The following is a 21,035-nucleotide window of genomic DNA, read 5'->3' as shown; positions in this document are numbered from 1 at the left end:
AGAGCAAACATAATTTTAGGATCAATGAAAGTAGGTCTGAAGAATAACAGATGGTGGTGGGGATGGCACGCGGGTGTTGAGTACTTGAGGGCTGTGTGACATAGTGTCACCTGAGGCTGATGTACAATATGAGGCCTTGAAGCCTGCACTCCAGATCTGAGAGGGGAAGAGTCCGTAAGAGGGACAGAAGATGAGGGGGAAAATCAAAACAACTTTATTATGTTAGTCTATTTGGTAGTTTAACACTGGCAGTGGATATTGTTACATAGGATGATCCCTTTGTGGCTTTTTTTTTTTTTCCCCAAAAATGAACCCAATTGCAATATGAATAAATGAAGACTCCCCGGAAGTTTAGTCTGGTAAGGAAAGCAGTTTGTATCAGGAAAAACTTGTAAATAAAAGGATCACTTTCACATGTTAATACTACATCTGTCTTTAAAACTCGGTCATTTCCCAGTTTAGAGTTTCCCTGGGTTTCATTTTGTTTCCATTCTGGGACAGTGCAAGGTGTAATATACCAAGGGGCTCAAAGGTAATATCGTTCTGGACAGTAGTCTATTTGGTCACGAGGAAAACCAATACAACATTATAATGTAATAATAATGACTGCAGCAAGAGAGAAGACTGGGGATAAAATGAAATTATTCTGAGAAAATTCATCACAATTATATTTAAAGAAAATTAAATGTCCACAAGTTAAATTGTTTAAAGAACAGAATTTATTGTTTCACTGTCCCTGTTATAGTGGCAAATAGTCATTGTCAATTTTTGAAATACATAAAATTTGAGAGCAAGTTCAAGTCATCCCATGCTTTGTTTCATGTACAGAACATCCTCACATCTTACTTGTGCTTTAATAATTTAGTTTTTATATTAATTAGGAAAAAAAATACTGGTTTTAGCAAATGGCACTAAAAATCTTAATGTGTGGATAAATTGATTTTTCTCATTAGTACATATTTTATAATTGATTTTTCTTAGTCAAGGAAAGTCTTCCTTGATTGAAGATCATATATTATTCTCTAATTCATATCTGATTCTGAGCTAAGAATTACATTCTTCTGAGCACCTTAGCAAATCTTGTGTTGCATATTGGATATTGCACTTGCAGTACTATGTGGGGATTTAGTCACTAAGTCGTGTCTGACTCATTGCAACCCCATGGAGTGTAGCCCGCCAGGTTCCTCTGTCCACGGGACTTCCCAAGCAGGAATACTGGAGTGGGTATCCATTCTCTTCTCCAGGAGATCCTCCTGACCCTGGGATCAAACCTGGGTCTCCTGCATTGCAGGCAGTCTCCTGTATGATTGTAGGCAGGTTCATTACCAACTGAGCCACCAGGGAAGCCCTGCAGTACCATCTAGTTGCATAGAACAACTATTACATGTATGCTCAGTCACATCAGTCATGTCAGACTCTTTGCGACCCCGTGAACTGTAGTTCACCAGGCTCCTCTGTCCATGGGATTCTCCAGGCAAGAATACTGGAGTGGGTTGCCATGCCCTCCTCTGGGGGTCTTCCGACCAAGAGTCAAGCCCGTAACTCTGACGTCTCCTGCATTTTAGGTGGGTTCTTTACTACACAACTTCTAGTGAAGTATGAATGAATGTGTTTAATGAATAAGTCTAGAGCTTTATTGGTAAGTCTCTCTATATTTATACATATATAACTCAAAACACTGTAGATATTAGACATACTACTAACACTGGAGATCAAAAAATGAAAAAAAAATGTAAAAAATAAATTTATATGTATTTACCAGTGTAACAATTCACGTATTGATGACAAAGAAGAAGCAACATGATTGCCTCATGGTAGCCTAGCCAATGCAGTAAGAAATGAATTGCTATACATTTTTTAGGGCACATGGTACTGCAGTCAGATTCATAATACAATATTGCAAGCATTGTTCCTTTTTGAAAAGAAACATGTACTTGTGACAATAAGCTGTTATGCAGTTTCTCCAATTACCAGAAAGAGAGAGGAATACTGTATGGTAATGTAATCTTTTGAAAGCAAAATTTTGAAACAATAAGAAAGCTGGCACATTATTAATTTTTTATTAACTATCACTCACATGTTTCCTATAGAAGGATAGGCTATTCACTGCAATACAAGTCTTACACACGATGTTCCCCCTGATGAATACTTAGGCAATGATGTTATGACACAAAAATGGCTCATTCAGTTCTCGTGGGACAGTTATTACATTTTCACACAAAGATACACATGTACACAACAGATAAGTTTATAAATGGATGACATGATGATGACTCACTATTTGGCTTCTCCGGTGGCTCAGACAGTATTAAATTTGCTTTTAATGCAGGACACCTGGGTTTGATCCCTGGGATGGGAAAATCCCCTGGAGAAGGGAATGGCAACCCATGCCAGTATTCTTGCCTGGAGAATTCCATGGTCAGAGGAGCCTGGCAGGGCTACAGTCCATGGGGTTGCAAAGAGTCAGACACAGTGGAGAGCTAACACACACACGGATGGAAGTGGGACATTGTAAAGTTATTCATCCTCATTGTCTTCATGCTGAGTAGGCTTTGCAAGTGAAAGAAGGCATTGGTCTTGCTGCCTTAGAGGTGGCAGAGATGGAAGAGGTGGAGGAAGGTAGGAGGAGAGGCAGGAACACGTGGTATAATTTATGGAAATGCACCAGGATTTCTGTCTGACTCCTATCGCTTTTTCACTTTCTCTAAATGTATTTCTATTTGGTACCAATCCTTCTTCCACTGTTTGCTTTATTTAGTTGCGTGCCCATATCATAGAAGAGCCATGCTCGTGTCCTTGTGCGTAGTCCCTAAGTCATGTCCGACTCTGTATGACCACTTGCACTATAGTCCATCAGGCTCCTCTGTCCATGGGATTTCCCAGGCAAGAATACTGGAGTCGATAACTATTCTCTTCTCCAGGGGATCTTCCTGACCCAGGGATCAACCTGTGACTCCTGGGTCTCCTGCATTGACAGGCAGGTTCTTTACCACAGGCACTACCTGGGTAGCCTGAGTCATGTCCCAAAAGAAGTCAAAAGCAGTCTCGAATAATTGGAACCCTTCTACCAGATGGTCTAATGTGAGTTTGTTTCTTGGCACTGCTTCTTCTACATATTCTTCCTCCTTGTCTGGCACTGGCTCAGAAATCTTCGTCTTCATCAAGTCTCGTTTTGTTAATTCCCCTGGTGTGGGGTCTATCAGCTCTTGAATTCCTCCAATATCTTATTTTAACCCATCTCCCCACATCTTTTTTATTGCCAATATCCCCAGAATCTTTCAAGATTTCCTTGATTGGCGCTGGCATGAATCCAGATGCACAACATCTGGACACCTTTTCCTTTAGCAAGAATTCATTGTTTCAGGCTCCATGGCTTTCACAGATTTTACTGTAACAACAGCGATGCCTTCAATGGTATGATCCTTCCAGGCTTTCATGATGTTTTGTCTTCTCTTCCATACCATTGGCAATCCTTTCCACAGAACACTATGCTTAATGAGACGTAGAGGTTCTTAGGATCTCCTGATCTACAGGCTGAATTAGGGACATTTGTTTGTGGGCAAATAGACCACTTTGAGGCCTTTGGTGTTAAGATGGGGTTCTGGGTGGCCAGGGGTATTGTGCCATATCAAAAGAACTTTAAAAGACCATTCCTTACTGGCAAGGTACTTCCTGGCTTCAGGGAAAAAGCATTGATGTAACCAATCCAGAAAGTGTTTATAACAATAATCTTGTTGTCCAGGCCTTCCTGTTGTACAACCAAACCCTGGCAGCTGGGGTTTATCTTTTTCCTTCAAGATTTGAGGTCCAGCCTTACAGTTGGAGAAGGAAATGGCTACCCACCCCAGTATTCTTGCCTAGAAAATCCTATGGACAGAGGAGCCTGGCAGGCTACAATCCATGGGGTCGAAAGAGTTGGATGCAACTTAGCGACTAAACCACCACCATCGGCTCAGTCCTTATCATAAACCTGACTTTGCACAAAGCAGTAATGTGAGTCTGTCCCTTTCTACCTTAAATCCTAGTGCTCACTTCTCTTCCTTAGTAAATGTCCTTTGTGGCTTTATTTTTTAGAAGAGGGAATTTGCATTTATGTTAAAAACCTGTTCAGGCAAATATCCTTTTCTTCAATGATTTTCTTAATGACATGGGAACTCATATGCTGACTTTTGGTCAGCAGAAGCTGCTTCTCCTGTTCTCTTAACATTTTTAAAGCCCAACCTCTTTCTAAAATTTTCAAACCATCCTTTGCTTGAATTAAATGCTCCAGCTTTAGGTCCTTCACCTTCTTTTTGTTTTAAGTTGTCATATAATGCCGGAGAAGGCAATGGCACCCGACTCCAGTACTCTTGCCTGGAAAATCCCATGGATGGAGAAGCCTGGCAGGCTGCAGTCCATGGGGTCGCTAAGAGTCAGACACAACTGAGCGACTTCACTTTCACTTTTCATTTTCATGCATTGGAGAAGGAAATGGCAACCCACTCCAGTGTTCTTGCCTGGAGAATCCCAGGGATGGGGGAGCCTGGTGGTCTGCCGTCTATGGGGTTGCACAGAGTCGGACACGACTGAAGCGACTTAGCAGCTTAGCATAATGCCTTTGGTTTTTCTCAAATCATATTGGAATCTATAGGTATGCCTTTCTTATAGTAATTCTACATCCATATAAAAGCTGCATTTTCAGTATGAGTTAAAAACATATTTGGCAAAAAGTGCTAGGTTTTCCTGCCTGCTGGCATGGCTGCAATGACAGCTTTGCGAATTTCCTTTTCTCTTTTTACAGTGGTCTTCACATTAGATTCATTTATCTTGAAATGTGGGCCACTGCAGCTGGAGACTTAAATCTGTGGTATACATCAAGCAGTTCACCTTTTTCTTGTAATGTCGTTACTTTTCTCTGTTTCTCGGGAGTGCTTCAGCATCATTAGTGGCATTTCACATGGACCCCATGATTTTATTCAAGATATTGCACTAAACATGATGAAAAACACGTGAGGACCACGAAACATCATTTTTTTATGCAATTTACTGCAGACGCGAACTGCTCACTTGGAGATGGTTAGTGTCACCTGGCATTTCAAGTTGATAGTCCCAGCTCAGCACAATAGCAACAGGAGGTGGCTGAGAAATTATTCCAGCCGTACAGCATGTACTGCAGTTACTTTTATGAGGTTATGATTTAGTACTGCATCTTCAAATTCATTTACATTTTTCTCACTGTAAATGGTATGATCTGTAAGTGCTAACATGTGTAAGTTTTGCTAAATTTTAACTTTTATAATAGATTTGTATGTTTTATGGTAGTAAAATAGACTAGTATATACACATATTTTATGCATTCATGACTTACCCAACTTTTTGATTTTTTTTTCTTTTGTATTTCCAGGCTATGTTCTTTGATTGTGAGGTTTTTCAAATTATCACAAATCTCCATTTTTTTCCCACTATATTTACTGAAATAAAAATTCACATGTATGTGGACCCACACAGTCTAATCCACGTTATTCAAGGGGCAGCTGTACAGCAAAGATGATGTTTGCCAATCAAATTCAGCCTTAGTTGTGGGAACTGTTAGAAACAAATGTAAACTATGACAACCAAGAGGGGAAAAGCCTTGTCTAAAGGGTATAACCTTTGTTAATCTCCTTGCACGTGGAGTTTGGGTGTAGACCTTCCAGTTTGTCAAGAAAGACTGAAAATATTAAAATTTAAATAAGATTTTATCATTGGTAAAATCAGTTCAAATAATTACCACCCAGCAGATCAAACAAAAGAGGACTCAGTGAATCTCTAGGTAATTGATTACTGATTGGCAACCACCAAAACTGATCTTTAAGGAGTAAAGAATCAAAATATCCCTAAATCATGATCATGGATGACTGTTAAAATGTGCTTGTACTATACAGCTATGGTAATCTTTTTGCTAGTGCTTTAAGTATATGGAATAAAGCCTTCTGATTCCATTTTAATATTCAACCAGTACAACCAAAAATAATAATAAAGGAAGAGTTGCCTTACCTCATCCTGCCTGAAGTTTTGCTACCTGTCTTTACTATTTCAAGTTGATGTGATTCCTATGCTTTTGATTATTAAAATACTCTTATCATCACAATTTCACTATCCTAATCAGCTCAACTTATAGAAGCAAGATACATGGAAGGGTAAAAGTTTGTTAATGTCAAAGAGAATTCTGGAGTATAAATCCAGTACTTAATTTGTTCTTGTTTTAAAGTTCAACATTTTTTTTTTTTTTTTTTTTTGTGAGCAATGATGCCTAAATCAGGGCTAAAATGAATAGATGCATTCTTTAGAGTTCAGTAATTTTGGCAAGATTTCTCTCTTTTCCTAACTCTACTCCAGTAGTTTATTTAAACATCAAAGTTGTGTGTCACAACTCAAAAAGTAAAGATTGAAAGTCCCCTCAAGACAGAAGATCATGACAATATGGTTGGAAATTACTCCCTATTGGCCCTAATAGTAAAGAATCTGCCTGTCAATGCAGGAGATGTAAGAGATGCAGGTTAGATTCGTGGGTCAGGAAGATCCCCTAGAGGAGGGCGTGGCAACCCACTGCAGTATTCTTGCTTGGGGAATCCCTGTGGACAGAGGAGCCTTTCAAGCTACAGACCATAGGGTTGCAAAGAGTCAGACAGGATTGGCGTGACTTAGCACGCACCATGGCTCCCTACTAAACATGCCTTTTTCTGTCCTTTGTTCCCTTATTCACAACCATTTTGGCAAGAGATTTCTTACTGTAAATTACTAGCTGCATTTTCTGTGACTCTAGAGGGCACACTTTTTTTCCTAACAAGAGAAAACACAAACTGCTTGGCAATGTGATTTTCAGCAATGCAGTAAGGTTTATAAAGAACAGATTTGTTGGCCTCCAAGCAATTAATATTCAAATTGGCTGTAGAAATGAGAGGTAAAATATTAATTCAATAGTCCTATTTTGAATTGTTAAGGGGCAAAATTCATTTTACAGTGGCAGCATTTCATTTGTTTTGGTTTCAAATCCATTATTCTATTGAATCAGCTTTTATCCATGTGAATGCTGATTTGGGTTTTGTTCTTTAGAAAGCGAGAAAGAAAATGTCTTTCAAAAAGAAAACAAATAAGCATAAAACCAAATTCCAGGGCAAAAGCCGTTTATAGTATCATTGGAAAATACTTTGTAAGTGAAAACATAGTATTTATAATGCCTGTAGAAGAAAACAGCATTTGTAGAAATTATTTGTTTGCCATGCCTTAACACTTTTGGGGGGAGGAAAGTTTATGGATATTTCTCAGAAGGTCCCAGCTGCATAGTTCTTCTGTAAACTGTTGGTAATTAACAGACTGTCAACAAGGCCTGTGAAATGTCCATGCCTCTAGTTCCTGTGGGTACCACCCAATATAATCCTTCTATTTCAGAGACCCAGATACCTCCTCCAAAAAGAGCTTTGTGTATCTGCCTACATCCTGGCATCTGATTTCATCAGCATTTGTAAAATTATTTTTGGAATATAATTTTAACATTTGAATCAGTTCTAATGAGGTGGATGAAACTGGAGCCTATTATACAGAGTGAAGTAAGCCAGAAGGAAAAACATAAATACAGTATACTAACGCATATATATGGAATTTAGAAAGATGGTAACAATAACCCGGTGTACGAGACAGCAAAAGAGACACTGATGTATAGAACAGTCTTATGGACTCTGTGGGAGAGGGAGAGGGTGGGAAGATGTGGGAGAATGGCAATGAAACATGTAAAATATCATGTAGGAAACGAGTTGCCAGTCCAGGTTCGATGCATGATGCTGGATGCTTGGGGCTGGTGCACTGGGACGGCCCAGAGGGATGGTATGGGGAGGGAGGAGGGAGGAGGGTTCGGGATGGGGAACACATGTATACCTGTGGCGGATTCATTTTGATATTTGGCAAAACTAATACAATTATGTAAAGTTTAAAAATAAAATAAAATTGGAAGAATAAAAAAAAAAAAAAGAAAAATGCTTGAAGACCAAAAAAAAAAACTTTTTTGCTTTTGATTGCAAAAATTTATCCATAGAAATAATGTCCTTTTAAAAATGAGTGTTTATGTATAATGTAGACTTATACTTATGACAAAGCATGAATATATTTACAACCAAAAGAATAAAAAAGACATCTTTCTCAGAATTCTATGCTATTTGCTTTCTTCCCATGTTGATTCTTCCTGACCCACCTCAGGGTACAGATATTTGATAGAGAATAGCTGTAGCCCTAAAGTGTCTCCAGGGGCTGACTACTGTCATCTGCCAGTGACTATCGCAGGAGAATTCTAAGGGGTCATTTCGCCCTGCTGAGCTTCCCAATCATACAAGAGTTTACAGTGCAGACTTTTGACAGTATCTCTTAATATGGCCCAGCTCTGCATCTTACCAAGCATGCTTGGGTTTGCATGTCATTATTTAAACATTAAAATAGATCACAATATGTATAATACTTCTTGACAGATAGATGATCTTTTAAAAAGCAAGAAAGACAAGTGGGAAAGAAGGAAGGAAGGAAGGAAAAGAGGGAAGGAGTGCAGGAAATAGCCTAGGTCATTTTAACCTCTTTGAAGTCTTGTCCCTTATATTAATCCTTTGTTTGGTATTGGGTTTTTGTTTTTTATTTCTTTGGTTTCATACCCCAGACACCCTCCTTCCTATCTACTTTGAATTGATATGTATGTCCCTAAAGGGTTTTTCTGATTATCTGAAGGAGTTACTTCCCAAGATATTACCTCTCAGAAATACCATCCAGCTATTAACTCAAAGCAACATATCAGGAGAATATGTTAGGCTCTTCCCTTGTGTTCTAAACAGGCCAATCATACATGGCCGTGAGCCTTTTCCTCCGTATCTGGGGATGGAGATCTTGATACTTTCCTAAGAAATAATAACAAAAATCAAAGTAAAAATTAAATTTTAGTTTAAAAAGATATCATTGTATTTGAAAAAATAAAGCACAAAAATAATTGAAGTTTTATCAATTTTTAAATAGGAAGGAAATTGAAACCACTTTATGTTATGCAAGCAAAGAAAAATGTCATTCCATCAAGTGAGAGTGTATTCTTTAGGAATTCGAGATATAAATGTTGAGAAACAAGAAACAACAGAGCCAGATTATAAATGCAACCATCATCTCATTGCATTACTGATCTTTGCCTCAAGTACTAGTTATTCCAGGGGCTATAGAAACATCTTATTGGGTAGATTCACAAGACAAGTATGTATAGATAAAATAATAGAGATCAGTTAAACAGCAACTTGGTTCCAATTTCATTACATTTTCTGAGTATGGACTGCAATGCAAAGTGAGCAGCCCGTGATATGATGAGGTCATCTCTTTCAAAACACATGATTAAGCAATGGGATATAACTCAAAACGTGGACATAATGACACAATTACATCCCCAGGATATTTTCAAAGCTTGACATGCCCTGAAATGCTTGTTACCGAGGAAGGTGATTAATATATTTCACATGAAAAATTAACCTCCACAATTGCCTCACTTCAGATATAAGCAGTGAAATTATTTAAATTAATATTATACTCAGAAATAAAAAAAGAGCATAGTGAGGCAGCATAGAAGGCTGCAAGTGCTGCACAAGAATTTGAGAAGAACTTCAGTGTAAGATAATTAAATATGTATTTAATTGATTTGATGGCAGAGAATATACCTTCTCATTAAATTGAACTTTGACTCACATATGCAAAAAAGTGGCAATCCTGCAGAAATTGCTTAATTAATAGCTTGGAATTCCACTCTTAAGAATCAGTAACTCTCCCTTTCTTCCCCTTGCAATTCATCTTACTGGATACAGCTGCCTTAGATTTTAGGATCTGCTTGCTGAGAAAATTGTCAGTCTCCTCTTGCCCCCTTCTTACAAATCTTTCCATCTTAGTTAGACCATTGCTCATGTCTCTAGGCTGTAAAGCACTCTTGGGGTAGGGGTAGACTACCATATGAACAAAAATGTTTTTCTCAAAGAAAAGCCCCTGAATTATGTAAGCAATTTTCCTACTTGTGGTATCTTTTTACTGAAGAATATAATTTACAAAGAAATGAAATATAATGGGTTAGTTTTTTTTTAATGGGTTAGTTCTTTTAGTATATTATATCCACAAACATGTCTCCACTTCCACTGCTCTAGATAACTTTAAACATTATATAACAGCTGTTATTAAAGAATTAAACTATCCTCAGATAGAGTGTACCCATGGATTTGGGGGATCTAGGATCAAAGGAGTCATATAATTTTCTTGTTAGAGAAAGGGTAGATTATTAACAGACTATAATTTCTAAGCCTGCTTCAATATATACATTTAGAATGACTTTATCTGGCACAACTGAAAAGTTGTACCCTTTGAAAAACTCTTCATTTGCTCTTCCCAGCTAGTCTCTGGCAACTTTAATTCTCCTCTCTCTTTCTGTGAGTGTGACTATTTTAGAGACCTCATACAAAGGGGACTGTGAAGTATTTGTCCTGTGATTGGCTTATTTCAGATAGCAAAATGCCCCTCAGGTTCATCCATATGTATCATTTGGCAGAATTTCCTTCTTCAAGGCAGAATAACATTGCATGACATGCATGTAACTTTTTTCCTTGAATTCACTGAGATAGAATTGACATCTGCACATGTGTTTACCATGTGCAGCTTAATGATTTGACTCACAGGAATCATGAAATGGTTATCCCAATAAATGTAGTGAGTGTCCATCATCTTATATAGTTAAAAATTAAAGAAATGGAAAAACTTTCCTTGTGATGAGGACTCTTAGGATATAATCTGTTTAACAACTTTCGTATACAACATGCAGCAGTGCTAATTATGTTTATCATGTTGTACATCCCTAGTACTTACTTATCTTATGCCTGGAAGTTGGTACCTTTTGATTGCCTTCATCTGACTTCTCCTCCACCTACTCATCTCATGACCACAAATCTGATCTTTTCCTGTGAGTCTATTTGCTTGTTTTTGGAGTATAATTAACCTGCAACACTATGTTAACTCCTGTTATACAATATAATGTTTCGATATTTCTGTATATTTCAAAAGGATCACCAAAACGTCTAGTTAAATATGTCACTGTATAAAGATATTACATAGTTATTGACCATCTTCCCCACACTGTACAATTTGTGTTGTGACTTGCTTATTTTGCTACTATAAGTTTGTACCTCTTAATCTTCTTCACATATTTTTTTCCCTCACCCACTTCCTTCCCCTCTGGCAGCCACCTGTTTGACCTCTGCATCTATAATACTATTTCTCCTTTGTTATGTTTGTTCCTTTTGTTTCAGATTCCACGTATACAGGAAATCACATGGTATTTTTCCTCCTCTGTCTGACTGATTTCACTTAGCATAATGTGCTCTAGATCCATTGATATTGTTATAGTTTCCATTCTAATAAATGATTATATATATCATCTGTATATAATTATATATTCATCATTATATAATGGATTATATACATATCACATCTTCTTTATCCATTCATCTATCAATGGGCACTTAGGCTAATTCTATGTCTCAGATATTGTAAATAATGCTGCATGGAACTTGGGAATGAAGATACACCTTAGTGCCTCTAGTGAACAAAAACATTGTACACCTAAAATTTTGTTAGGAGGGTAGATCTCAAGTCAAGTGTTCTTACCACAAAGCAAACAAACAAACAAAAATACAGAGGCAAGAAGAAACTTTTAGAAAGTGGGTATATTTATTAACTTAATTGAGGTGATGGTTTTATGAGTATATGTTTAAACTCATCAAACTGGATACATGTGCAGTCTTTTATATTAGTTTACCTTTCAATAAGGCTAGTGAAAATGAATGAACTATGAACTGAGGTTCACAACATTGTATTGGAAGTGGTTATTCAATCCATCCCAAAGAAAAAGATATGCAAGAAACAAAATGGTTGTCTGAGGAGGCCTTACAGATAGCTGGGAAAAGAAGAGAAGTGAAAAGCAAAGGAGAAAGGAAAGATATTTTCAACTGAATGCAGAGTTCCAGAGAGTAGTAAGGAGACATAAGAAAGCCTTCTTAAGTGGACAATGCAAAAACAGAGGAAAGCAATAGAATGAGAAAGACTAGAGATCTCTTCTGGAAAATTAGACTTACCAAAAGAACATTTCATGTAGAGATGAGCACAAAAAGGACAGAGATGGTATGGACCTAACAGAAGCAGAGTAGATAAACAGGAAGTAGAAAGAACACACAGAACTGTACAAAAAATGTCTTATGATGTGGATAACCATGATGGTATGATTACTCACCTAGAGCCAGAAATCCTGACGTGTGAAGTCAAGTGGGCCTTAGGTAGCATTACTACAAACAAAGCTAGTGGAGGTGATGGATTTCCAGCAGATCTATTTCAAATCCTAAAAGATGATGCTCTGAAAGTGCTGCATTTAGTATGCTAGCAAACTTGGAAAACTCAGCAGTGGCCACAGATCTGGAAAAGGCCAATTTTAGTTCCAATTCCAAAAAAGAGCAATGCCAAAGAATGTTCAAACTGCCACACAATTATACTCATTTCACATGCTAGCAAGGTAATGCTCAAAATTCTTCAAGCAAGGCTTCAATAGTATGTGAACCAAGAACTTTCAGATGTACAAGCTGAATTCAGGAAAGGCAGAGGAACCAGAGATCAAATTGCCAACATTCATTGGATCATAGAAAAAACAAGAGAATTGGAGAAAAACATCTATTTCTGCTTCATTGACTATGCTAAAACTTTTGACTGTGTGGATCACAACATATTATGGAAATTTTTCAAGAGATGGGAATACCAGACCACCTGACCTGACTTCTGAGAAAGCTGTATGGAGGTAAAGAAGCAACAGTTAGAACTGGACATGAAACAACAGACTGGTTCCAAATTAGGAAAAGAGTAAAACTGTATTTTGTCACCCTCCTTATTTAACTTACATTCAGAGTACATCCTGTGAAATGCCAAACTGGGTGAAGCACAGATTGGAATCAAGATTGACAGGTGTAATATCAATAACCTCAGATATGCAGATGATACCACTTTAATGGCAGAAAGTGAAGAGGAACCAAAGAGCCTCTTGATGAAGGTGAAAGAGGAGAGTGAAAAAGCTGGCCTAAAACTCAGCATTCAGAAAACTAAGATCATGGCATCTGGTTCTATTACTTCATGGCAAATAGATGGGGAAAACAGTGACAGATTTTATTTTCTTGGGCTCCAAAATCAACTTTGCTGTGAACCTCAGATAGCTCAACTGGTAAAGAATCTACCTGCAGTGCAGAAGACCCTAGTTAGACCCCTGGGTTGGGAAGATACCCTGGAGAAGGGAACAGATATGCACTCCAGTGCTCTTGCCTGGAGAATTCCGTGGACAGAAAAGCCTGGCAAGTTAAAGTCCATGAGGTTGCAAAGAGTCAGAAACGACTTTCACTTCACTTCATTTTAGACTGCTCTAAAAAACTGTATTAATTAAAGAAAAACATTTCTACATTCATAGAGCTTACACGAGATGGGGGAAACAAGGTTAAAAAGTGAAAGAGATAATTTTAGACACTGAGAAATTTAAAGTGGAGAGTGAAAAAGTTGGCTTAAAGCTCAACATTCAGAAAACGAAGATCATGGCATCCGGTCCCATCACTTCATGGGAAATAGATGGGGAAACAGTGGAAACAGTGTCAGACTTTATTTTTCTGGGCTCCAAAATCACTACAGATGGTGACTGCAGCCATGAAATTAAAAGACGCTTACTCCTTGGAAGGAAAGTTATGACCAACCTAGATAGCATATTCAAAAGCAGAGACATTACTTTGCCAACAAAGGTTCGTCTAGTCAAGGCTATGGTTTTTCCTGTGGTCATGTATGGATGTGAGAGTTGGACTGTGAAGAAGGCTGAGCACCGAAGAATTGATGCTTTTGAACTGCAGTGTTGGAGAAGACTCTTGAGAGTCCCTTGGGCTGCAAGGACATCCAACCAGTGCATTCTGAAGGACATCAGCCCTGGGTGTTCTTCAGAAGGAATGACGCTAAAGCTGAAACTCCAGTACTTTGGCCACCTCATGCAAAGAGTTGGTTCATTGGAAAAACTCTGATGGTGGGAGGGATTGGGGGCAGGAGGAGAAGGGGATGACAGAGGATGAGATGGCTGGATGGCATCACTGACTCGATGGACGTGAGTCTGGGTGAACTCCGGGAGTTGGTGATGGACAGGAAGGCCTGGTGTGCTACGATTCATGGGGTCACAAAGAGTCGGACACAACTGAGTGACTGATCTGATCTGATCTGATGCTAGTTTAGGTCAAAGAACACATTTGTTAGGTGGTAATGTTTGTTGTTCGTAAAAAATGAAGTCCTAGGAAAATCCAAACATGCGACTTTTTAGAGAGTATCACTGCAGGCAGGGAAATAAGAAATTTCAAAGGTTCTTGTGGGAATGAACAGAAATAATGATTCTTGTGCAAAAAAAGCTAAAGAAATTTAAGGTATCATCCTTTATCTGAAATATGAAATTTCTGCAGCTTATGCTATTTCTGATAACAGTTTCCAAATAGTAATGTAATAGATATTACTTTAAGAGTAAACTATTGTGGAGGCAATTCAATTTATTGGTTCACTTCATTTGGTGATACTGGCAAGCTCAGTTATTGTAACTGCTAAGGGAGTATTAAGAGGAATATTATCTGACTCACTGGAGATCAAATTAAGCTATATGGAAAATTGGTGAAAGAGGAAAACACCACTTTGGTTTTACTTATATTCTAACTTTTGCTGCTTTTATTTGTATTGTCTGTTTTAGCTCATTTACTCTCTGAAGTATGTCATAGATGCAGTGTGAGAGTTAATCAAGTTTTATAAACTCAGATATTTTATTACTGAATGGAGTTATATTCAAAATTTTCTAGCATGGAATTTTGGGTTCACAGCTTTCTTAAATGAAATACAGGGCTGTCTTGAATCTCCAGCAGGAAAACTTGAGAAATAGATAGACGACAGCAGGTGTTTACTACCTGAGTGGTTAAATAGATATTTGTAGACCAATTTTCTTTTCACTGTATATCATCAGTAACTTAAAAGGTGTGGCCATCGATTAATTCAAATTGCATGTCAGTTTGAGCAAAATATTATTTTTTCAGCTTCCAACACTGACATCTAAAATGTGGAACTGTGTATTAAAGAAACTGAAGTGTATTTTGAGGCTATTTTAAGATATTTTAAATAAGAAAGAGCTTCTTTTAAATAGAATATTTTTTTAAAAGAAATTCTAATTTTTGAAAACTTTAAATGGGTTTTCTCAACTAAATGCAATAAATTAAACATATAGTCTGATTATGCTCTTTTTTAATATATTAAATTGTAAGCATATATGTAAGCAATATCTCACATGCATTTATATGTGTGTATATATTTTCATTGTATACATTCTATGAATATGTTTTAAATGATAATTGAATATGAATCTTTTTTATTCATATTTATTATAAAATCCAGTATAATGCAAAGGCTGTCACTGAATATGTATTAATTATTTCACTAGAAATTACCTGGTTATATAATGAATAGCTGAATTAAATACTGAATTTCAAATGGGTGCAAAAATAAGATTCCTAGAATAAAGAGCTTTTTAAAAAAAAATTTTAGTAGGTATTTATATCTGCAATATAAAAATTGGGATGTATATGGAAATTGTGATTTTTACATATACTCACTATTAGGCCCTGTAATTTTGATAATCTTTATTATCTGAATTTTATTTTAATTATAAAAATTTCCAAATACTTGTAATAGTAAACTAATATGATAATACAGATGAACATAGGAACTTAAACAAATCATTTAAATACATGAGAATGAAAATAATGTCTCACAGTTGTATAGTGACTTTGATTTCATAAAGTCTACTATTTCAATTATTATATTTTTTTGTTTTTAGTACTCAGTGGTTTAGAAATTATATTTTGCTTCCATAATTCATGTATAAGAATAGAATGTGATATAGAAAAACACATGGATATAACTTTTCAGAAAATACTTAAATCCATAAATGATCTATTAAAATAAAATTATTATGGTGATTTCATTAAAAGAAATGAAGAAGAGTTTGTTGAACAAGTTACAGGGAACTAATTAACTGGTCATAATTTCTGATTTTTATTGAGATTAAATCTCAATACTATTTATTCCCACTGTGAAAGTTTTCTTTATTTTTTGTATAAAAAAATATTTCTTTTCTCTGTATGGAATGTCCTTGTCTTTGGACGTTCCTTGTCTCTGTTCAGTGATTTTTCAGTAGTCCCATTATAGATTTTTTGATGATCCCATGGATGTTGGCAATTTGATCTCTGGTTCCTCTGCCTTTCTAAAACCAGCTTGAACATCAGGAAGTTCACGGTTCACGTATTGCTGAAGCCTGCCTTGGAGAATTTAGAGCATTACTAGCACGTGAAATGAGTGCAATTGTGCAGTAGTTTGAGCCCTCTTTGGCATTGCCTTTTTTGGGGATTGGAATGAAAACTGACCTTTTCCAGTCCTGTGGTCACTGCTGAGTTTTCCAAATGTGCTGACATATTGAGTGCAGCACTTTCACAGCATCATCTTCTAAGATTTGAAATAGCTCAACTGGAATGCCGTCACCTCCACTAGCCTTGTTCCTAGTGATGCTTCCTAAGGCCTACTTGACTTCACAATCCAGGTTGTCTGGCTCTAGGTGATTGATCACACCATCATGATCTTTTTTGTATAGTTCTTCTATTTTATCTTGCCACCTCTTCTTAATATCTTCTGCTTCTGTTAGGTCCATATCATTTCTGTCCCTTATTGTGGCCATCTTTGCATGACATTTTCCCTTGGTATCTCTAATTTTCTTGAAGAGATCTCTAGTCTTTACCATTCCATTGTTTTCTCCTATTTCTTTGCATTGATCATGGAGGAAGGCTTTCTTATCTCTCCTTGCTATTCTTTGGAACTCTGCATTCAAATGGGCATATTTTTCCTTTTTGCCTTTGCCTTTTGCTTCTCTTCTTCTTACAGAATTTTGAAAGGACACCTCAGACAACCATTTTGCCTTCTTGCATTTTCTTTTCTTCAGTTCATTTCAGTTGCTCAGTCATGTCTGACTCTTTGCAACCCCATGAATCGCAGCACGCCAGGCCTCCCTGTCCATCACCAACTCCCGGAGTTCACTCAAACTCATGTCCATCGAGTGGGTGATGCCATCCAGCCATCTCATCCTCTGTCGTCCCCTTCTCCTCCTGCCCCCTATCCCTCCCAGCATCAGAGTCTTTTCTGATGAGTCAACTCTTTGCATGAGGTGGCCAAAGTACTGGAGTTTCAGCTTTAGCATCATCCTTTCCAAAGAACACCCAGGGCTGATCTCCTTTAGAATGGACTGGTTGGATCTCCTTGCAGTCCAAGGGACTCTCAAGAGTCTTCTCCAACACCACAGGTCAAAAGCATCAATTCTTCGGCACTCAGCTTTCTTCACAGTCCAACTCTCACATCCATACATGACCACAGGAAAAACCATAGTCTTGACTAGACGGACCTTTGTTGGCAAAGTAATGTCTCTGCTTTTGAATATGCTATCTAGGTTGGTCATAACTTTCCTTTCAAGGAGTAAGCGTCTTTTAATTTCATGGCTGCAGTCACCATCTGCAGTGATTTCGGAGCCCCCTGGAATAAAGTCTGACACTGTTTCCACTGTCTCCCCATCTATTTCCCATGAAGTGATGGGACCGGATGCCATGATCTTCATTTTCTGAATGTTGAGCTTTAAGCCAACTTTTTCACTCTCCTCTTTCACTTTCATCAAGAGGCTTTTTAGTTTCTTTTCTTGGGGATGGTTTAATCATTGCCTCCTGTACAATGTCACAAACCTCCATCCGTAAGTCCTTCAGGCACTCTGTCTATCGGATCTAATCCTTTGAATCTATTTCTCACTTCCACTATATAATTGTAAGGGATTTAAGTCATACATAAGTGGACTAATGGTTTTCCCTACTTCATCAAATTCAGTCTGAATTTGGCAATAAGGAGTTCACGATCTGAGCCACAGTTAGCTCTCTGTCTTGTTTTTGGTGACTGTTTAGAGCTTCTTCATCTTTGGCTGCAAAGAATATAATCAATCTGACATCCGGTGATGTCCATGTGTAGAGTCTTCTCTTTTTGTTGGAAGAGTGTGTTTGCTATGACCAGTGCTTTCTCTTGACAAAACTCTTAGCCTTTGCCCTGTTTCACTCTGTACTCCAAGGCCAAATTTGCCTGTTACTCCAGGTATCTCTTGACTTTTAAATCTGCATTCCAGTCCCATATAAAGAAAAGGACATCTTTTTTTGGGTGTTAGTTCTAGAAGGTCTTGTGGGTCTTCATAGAACCATTGAAATTCAGCTTCTTCAGCATTACTGAAGAAGTAATGTCGGGGCACAGATTTGGATTACCATGATATTGAACGGTTTGCCTTGGAAACAAAGATCATTCTATCGTTTTTGAGATTGCATCCAAGTCCTGCATTTTAGACTCTTTTGTTGACTATGAGGGCTACTCCATTTCTTCTGAGGGATTCTTGCCCACAGTAGTAGATATAATGGTCATCTGAGTTAAATTCACCCATTCCAGTCCATTGTTCACTGATTCCTAAAATGTCGATGTTCACTCTTGCCATCTCCTGTTTGACCATTTCCAATTTGCTTTGATTCAAGGACCTAGCATTCCAGGTTCCTATGCAATATTGTTCTTTACAGCATCAAACTTTTTCCATCACCAGTCACATCCACAACTGGGTGTTGTTTTTGCTTTGGCTTCATCTCTTCATTCTTTTTGGAGTTATTTCTCCACTGATCTCCAGTAGCATATTTGGCACCTACTGACCGGAGGAGTTCATCTTTCAGTGTCCTATCTTTTTTGCCTTTCCATGGGTTTCTGTTCATGGGGTTCTCAAGGCAAGAATACTGAAGTGGTTTGCCATTTCCTTCTCCCGTGGACCACATTTTGTAAGAACTCTCCACCATGACCTGTCCACCTTGGCTGGCCCTATATGGCATGGCTCATAGTTTCATTAGTTAGACAATGCTATGGTCCATGTGATCAAATTGGTTAGTTTTCTGTGATGTGGTTTTCATTCTGTCTGCCCTCTGATGGAGAAGAAAAAGAGGGTCATGGAAGTTTCCTGTGGGAGAGACTTACTGAGGGGAAACTGGGTCTTTTTCTGATGGGTGGAGCCATTTTCACTAAATCTTTAATCCAATTTTCTGTTGATGGGCAGGGCTGTGTTCCCTTCCTGTTATTTACCTGGGTCCAAACTGGTGGAGGTAATGAAGATAATGGCAACCTCCTTCTAAAGTTCCCATGTCCTGCAGCAGGCCACTGCTGACCTGTGCCTGTGCTAGAGACTCCTGGGCCCTCATGGCAAATCTGGGTCAGTCAATTGTGGGGTCACTGTTCCTTTCTCCTGAGTCCTGGTGCCTGTATGGTTCTGTTTGTGCCTACCAAGGGTCTGTTTCTCCAGACCTGTGTAAGTTCTGGGGTCTCTAATGTGGGAATAATGGCAACCTCTTTCAAGACGGCTTATGCAATACCCAGGTCTGCTGCACCCAGAGCTCCTGCCCCTACTGCAGTCTACTGCTGAGCCATACCTCCACAGGAGACACTCAAACACAGTTCTGGCTCAGTCTCTGTGGGGCTTCTGGGTCCTAGTGCACACAAGGTTTGTTTGAACACTGTGAGATTTCCAGAAAAATATCTACTTCTGCTTTATTGACTATGCCAAACCCTTTGACTGTGTGGATCACAAAAAAACTGTGGAAAATTCTTAAAGAGATGGGAATACCAGACTACCTGACCTGCCACCTGAGTAATCTGTATGCAGGTCAAAAAGCAACAGTTAGAACTGGAAGTGAAACAACAGACTTGTTCCAAATTAGGAAAGCAGTATTTCAAGGCTGTATATTGTCACCCTATTTATTTAATTTATATGCAGAGTACGTCATGCAAAATGCTGGACTGGATGAAGCAAAAGCTGGGATCAAGATTGCTGGAGGAATTATCATTAACCTCAGATATGCAGATGACACCACCCTTATGGCAGAAAGTGAAGAACTAAAGAGCCTCTAGATGAAAGGAAAGAGGAGAGTGAAAAAATTGGCTTAAAACTGAACATTCAGAAAATTAAGATCATAGCATCTGGTCCCATCACTTCACGGCAAATAGATGGGGCAACAATGGAAACAGTGGCAGACTTTATTTTTTTGGTCTCCAAAGTCACTGCAGATGGTGACTGCAGCCATGAAATTAAAAGATGCTTACTCCTTGGAAGAAAGGTTATGACCAACCTAGACATCATATTAAAAAGCAAAGATGTTACTTAGCCAACAAAGGTCCATCTAGCCAAAGCTATGGTTTTTCCAGTAGTCATGTACGGATGTGAGAGTTGGACTATAAAGAAAGCTGAATGCTGAAGAATTGATGCTTTTGAACTGTGGTGTTGGAGAAGACTCTTGAGAATCCCTTGGACTGCAAAAAGTTCCAACCAGTCCATCCTAAAGGAAATCAGTCCTGAATGTTCACTGAAAGGACTGATGCTGAATCTGAAACTACAATACTTTGGCGACCTGATGGAAAAAACCTTGATGCTGGGGAAGATTGAAGGCACTAGCAGAAGGAGATGGCAGAGGATGAGATCGTTGGATGGCATCACCAACTCAATGGACATGAGTTTGATTAAGATCTGGGAGTTGGTGATGGACAGGGAAGTCTCTGTGGTGCAGTCCTTGGGATCACAAAAAGTCAGATATAACTGATTGGCTGAACTGAACTGAGTTTATGTTTGCATTCTACCACTTATCACCCCAACACTCAGCTGCCTAGAGGTCACAGTGACCTGTGTCCTTAAGTACTAGTATTAATGCCACAGCTATGGCTACAGTGTCCTTGGCAGCTAACTAGTTCATTTGGTGATTAGCTCAGCAATAATAATGGACTCTATTCAACCCTGTTAAATATAAAGCCCAAGAGGCATGTTAATAAGCATTTACCTC

This window comes from Bos javanicus, chromosome 7 (assembly GCF_032452875.1).
Source record: "Bos javanicus breed banteng chromosome 7, ARS-OSU_banteng_1.0, whole genome shotgun sequence".
NCBI lineage: Eukaryota > Metazoa > Chordata > Mammalia > Artiodactyla > Bovidae > Bos > Bos javanicus.
This window is presented reverse-complemented; position numbering follows the sequence as displayed.